At 39.2% G+C, this 5,701-nt stretch overlaps 1 non-coding gene across 1 annotated transcript; it reads left to right on the forward strand.

Annotated features, from left to right (window-relative positions):
* Positions 1-4,617: 4,617 nt before the first annotated feature.
* On the forward strand, positions 4,618-4,724 carry LOC136316500 (U6 spliceosomal RNA). The gene has a single exon (XR_010727732.1). It is a non-coding gene; the product is annotated as a U6 spliceosomal RNA (small nuclear RNA).
* Positions 4,725-5,701: the final 977 nt, after the last annotated feature.

Consider the following 5,701-nt stretch of genomic DNA (forward strand, 5'->3'; position numbering starts at 1 on the left):
CTTGCTTAACTAGAATTTTGAATGAACCACTCTGCTAAATTGAATTTTCAGGTTAAGCAACAACCCCTTTTGGTTTCAGTGTCTGTGATTAAATATCTCCCTTAAATTCCTTAGCTGCCTTAAATTCCTTTTGGCAGCAAGCAGTACAAAAATGAAATCAAATTAAATTTATGTCATTGTCCCAACTTAATATGGTGTATATGAAACATAATTTAATATTTGAGATTTATAGGAAGTATCAGATAAGCCTTATATCTCTGGCCTTCCCCTTCCAACTTGATGGCATCCCTCTGGGCCTGGGATACCCACACTGCACAGCAAAGTGAAACAGCAGGACGGGGAGGCAGCATACCTGAGCAGCTGGGGACAAGTCAAGCACTTAGGTTCAGCAGGTGCTGCCTTGTATGTGAAAATGTGAAGAACCCAATTTGGAACAGGAACCTGGGTCCCACCCACTTGGAGGACACCTAGACGGGGAGACCAAATACTACCAATTTGCATGTTCTCCCCTGTTCTTCACTTCTACCATTTCACTCATACAAGTAGCCAGGCTTTTTAATTCCTTGATCAGAGATTTTGGCAAAATATGCCTAAGGTCAACAGGAGTTAGGTGATGGTAATGCCCGTTGAAAAGATGCTACAGTGTGGCTACAGGACAGAAGGAGAATGATGCTGAGAGTCTGACGGGAAGGGCAGGAAGTTCTATAGATTGTGAAGAAGAAAGGGGCTCAGGGTCTCTGGCAGTTTCGCAGTGGAGGTTCAAGTCTGAAGAAGGGTGTTTGCACAGTGTGCCAAGGGAAGAGGGATCTCAGGTACAAGTTTCTAGCCTAGGCAAAGATGCTCATACTTTCTCCATGATTAAAATAGAACTTTTAGACAGAATGGAACCATATGAACAGGGACAATGAGTGTAGACTGGAAAAAAGTGATGAAGCCTAATAGGTAGTTCTTACAGTCAGAATTAAGTGGATTCAAAGAACTATGATATTTGTTGCATATTGAGTATATGGATTAAGATTCCTTTGATGAGCATCTTTTAAGTTACATAATCTTGGGGTCCATGATGGCTTTTATTCAGCCATGAATTCTTTGGCCAATGTTTGGCACCAAGAAGATGCATAATAAAATAGAAATACACAAAAAGCTCCATTAAAATCTTTCATGTGTGTCATTAAATAAAAGACATACAAATATTTTGACTTAATTATCATATTTTTAAAACATTGTAAATAGCCTGACCAGGCGGTGGCACAGTGGATAGAGTGTCGGACTGGGATGCGGAGGACCCAGGTTCAAGACCCCAAGGTCACCAGCTTGAGCGCAGGCTCATCTGGTTTGAGCAAAGTTCACCAGCTTGGACCCAAAGTCGCTGGTTGGAACAAGGGGTGACACGGTCTACTGAAGGCCCGCGGTCAAGGCACATATGAGAAAGCAATCAATGAACAACTAAGGTGTCGCAATGAAAAACTGATGATTGATACTTCTCATCTCTCTCTGTTCATGTCTGTCTGTCCCTATCTATCCCTCTCTCTGACTCTCTGTCTCTGTAAAAAAACAAACAAAAAACATTGAAAATAATTATTTTATTTATTTATTTATTTGTTTATTTTCTTTTCCAAGTGAGAGGAGGCGAGATAGAGAGATAGACTTCCACATGCGCCATGACCTGGATCCACCTGGCAACCCCCATCTGGGGCCGATGCTCTGCCCATCTGGGTCCATGCTTGCAACCAAGCTATTTTTAGTACCTGAGGAGGAGGCTCGCAGGAGCCATCCTCAGTGCTAAGTCTGATGTGCTTGAACCAATTGAGTCATGGCTGCAGGAGAGGAAGAGAGATAGAGAAAGAAAGAGAAGGGAGAGGGATGGACAAGCAGAAGGGGGCTTCTCCTGTGTACCTTGACTGGATTTAAGCCACATACCTGGACATCCACATACCTGGACTACACTCTACCACTGAACCAGCCGGCCAAGGCCAAAAGGAATTTTTACCTGAGAAGCTTGTTGTGGGATTTAAATGAAAAAAAATAAAACAAGTGATCACTAAGCAGACCAGATGAGGTTTGTTCCAGTGCCTCTACACTTTTCCTTGAGGCTTTGAAGTGCTCACCTGGGCCCTCTTTGAAAGCCTCACAGCTGTGAAAAAATCTCATAGGATTCTGAAAGCTGAAATTGTCTTCTCCCAGGTTTCCCCTTGAAGCCATGATGACTGCAGGCAGGGTTCTGAGGTGGGTGCCAATGTCAAAGACAGCGTCTACGTATGCAAATGATTGGATGGCTAGTCAGTAGTCTGTGAGATATAAGCTAGATTGGATGGCTAGTCAGTAGTCTGTGAGATGTAAGCTAGATGTCCCCTGCAGGGACATCTTATTCTACATGGTGGCTTTGTCAATGGAATGCTCTGTTTTGGAGATGTTAAGTATAAATTACTAGAGTCAGCTGTTAGTAAGAGAGGCAGATGTTTACCTGTTTATTTATTCAGTAGACACTTCTTGAGCTTCTACTATTTTCCAAATACTCTTCTAGATGATGAGAATATAGCCTGTCCTCCTAGTATTCAGATTCTGGTGGGAGAGACAAGGACATATTATATTTAATTGATTTGAAGGTGTGCATTTTCTCACATTTTTAGATTTCTGAAAATGGAACACATCTTACAGTTTGTGGCATCCTACAATCACAATCTTAGCCAGACGGCAGTCACAGAATCATTTTCCTATGTGAACATAGTTATATCTATTTATAACCACAAACACAATTGAGTTATTTGCATTGTTAGTGCTGTACATGTGGAGTTTCAATACTGTCTAAACTATTTTCAAAAGATAGTATTTTTATATGGCTGAAAAAGAAAAATTATTGTATACACAGCAAGGCTCAGAAATAGAGCAATGAGACATAGATTTGCTATTAGAGAAGCAAGTAATATCATTTGAAGAATGACTAAAATTCCATATTTCTTGCTTTATGTGTCTTAAGAAAGGAAGACACCCATAAGTAGATGAAGCTGTGTTACATTTTATTAGGGAGATATTGTATAGAAAAACACTGACATTGAGTATGAGTTGAAGATATATCAGAGTATTAAATTCTGAATGTAAAGATGTCTTAGGTATAATTTAATTGATTTATTTTGCTTATAGCTTCCTTTTTTCTGTAAAGGACATATGATTCTTAAAAAACATGTCTAAATAAGTCTAAAAGAGCTGTTTCAATGAGTATATAATAAAAATTCTAAGTGATAAGAAAGATGATATGAATTTTGTCAGTTTCTTTTTTTTTGATGGGTATATAAAATAATGACATATGTTTCAACTGTTAGTTTCTCAGAGTTGCTGAAATTCAATAGCTATATAATGTCAGTGCTAAGTGTCATAAAGAAAAATAAAGCAGATAAGGGGATAGAGAGTAACAGCAGATTATACTATTTTTGGATGTGGTGTTCAAGGAAGGCCTTTCTACCAAAAAGGCATTTCAGCAGAAATCTGAAAGAAGTGAGAAAGTGAGCTATGCAGTTATCTAAGGGAAGGCTTTTCCACCTGGAAGGAACTACAAAGGGAAAAGTTCTGTGGAGACAGGATGTATAAAGTGTTTGAAGAATCGAAGCGACTTTTCTGTGGCTGCAGCCTAGTGAGGAAGAGGGAGAGTGAAGTCAGAGAGAGAGCAGGGGGTGCACATTATGGAAGACCTTGTAGAGCATGACAAAGACCTTGGATTTTATTCTAAGAGTGGTGGATTTTTAACACTCTGAATACTGCGTGAATAGCGTAGGGAGCAAGTAAGAAGAATATTGCAATCATCTATGAAAGATATGATGGCAGCTGGTACTAGAATATTAGTGATAGAGATAGTAATTGGAGTTTGAATACATTTTGGACAGATAATCCATAGGATTTGCTGATGGGTTATATATGGAAATGTGAGAGAGAAGAGAATTAAGGATGGCTCCGAGATTTTTGCCTGAACACCTCATTAAATGGTGGTAATCTTATTGAAATAAGTAAGACTATCGGAAAGTTAGGATCTGTGGAGGATGTTAGGAAGGGAATATTGTAGATTAAGACTTTGATTTGGGGCATGTTTAAGCTTCTAAGAGGAAACGGTAAATACACAGTTACATACAAAAAATATTTGGTCAGGGAGAAGCTAGAGCTGTAGAAACATTTAGGAGTCATCAGAGTGTGGATGGTATTTAAAGCCATCCACAAGGATGAGATCACCAGGGGAGTGAGGAAAGGACACTGGAGAGAGGCAGGCAGCCAGTGACTTGAGGGGAAAACCAGGAGAATTTAGAAGCCAAGTGAAAACAGTGTGTCAAGATGAGACTAACTGTATCGAATGTTGCTGACAGATTAATCGAAATGAGACTGGAGAATTGACCAGATTAAGCAATGTGAAGGTTATCATCGGCATTTGACAAGAACAGTTTCAGTGGGGGAGGTGGGAACGCAACCTGACCAAAGTAAATTCAAAAGAAAATGAAAGGTGAATAATATGAGACTGAAAAAAGAGAATAGGTGACTTTTGAGGGAGAAAAGAGAAATGGGTCAGAATGCTGAAGGAAGATGTGAGGTCAAGAGTGTTTTTCATTCTTATTTTAAATTATAAGAATTATTACTGTGCTCGCTCTGGCAGCACATATGCTAAAATTGGAACTATACAGAGGAGATCAGCAGGGCCCCTGTGCTAGGATGACATGTAAATTCTTGAAGTGTTCCATATTTTTGATGTATTGCCATTTACAGCAACATGGATGGACCTTGAGAACATTATACTGAGTGTCATAAGTAAATCAGAAAAAGCTAAAAACTGTATGATTTTACACATGGGTGGCATATAAAACTGAGACTCATAGACATAGGTAAAAGTGAAGTGGTTACCAGGGGAGGAGAAGGTGGGGGAGAGATTAGGGGAAGAGAGTAAGGAGGGACAAATATACAGTGACAGAAAATCTTTTGACTTTGTGTGACGGGTATACAACATAATCAACGGTTCAGATGCCAAAGAAATGTTTACCTAAAACCTATTGTACTCTTATTGATCAATGTCACCTGTTAAATATAATTTTCTAAATAAAATTTAAAAAAAGAGAATTATTACAGCAGTTAGTTGTAGTTGGTGGTATGAATGACCCTGTAGAGAAAACAAATTAAAAAGAGATTGAGGAGCAAGTAAAAGAGATGGAATCCATGCATAAGTGGCGAACTTCCATAGGAGCTTTAGATAAAAGCAAAGATAGTTCACCTCCAGGGAAAAGAAATGATAGTTTGGACGCAAGTGATATTGGGAGACAATACATGGGCCTCTCATGACTGTAGATTTTGCACACAGAGGCACTGACTCCTTTTTTTTCTAAAGATCTTTTCAAGGATATTGGTATAATGAACAGCCTTGGGGAAAAAAAAAGATATTTTCTCCCTGTGGAGATAAGAGTAGTCATGCTTATTGTCTATTGTAAATATATGGGTCCCTAGTCTCAGAATTCCTCTCCTATAAATACATAGATACTTGTACAGGCATCTATCTGAGCTCATCTGGGAGAGGCACAGGACAGGGGAGACTGAGAGTAAATATGCTGATGCTCAAGTTGCTTTCTGTGGTCATAAAGTTTTTGTTTCTGACCCAGGAGTCTTGTGCCTTCGGTTGGCATTCATGACACTGTAATAAGCTAACTTGTTAATTTGAAAGTAGGGTAAAATCTCA

The sequence above is a fragment of the Saccopteryx bilineata genome, chromosome 12 (genome assembly GCF_036850765.1).
Source record: "Saccopteryx bilineata isolate mSacBil1 chromosome 12, mSacBil1_pri_phased_curated, whole genome shotgun sequence".
Taxonomy (NCBI): Eukaryota; Metazoa; Chordata; class Mammalia; order Chiroptera; family Emballonuridae; genus Saccopteryx; species Saccopteryx bilineata.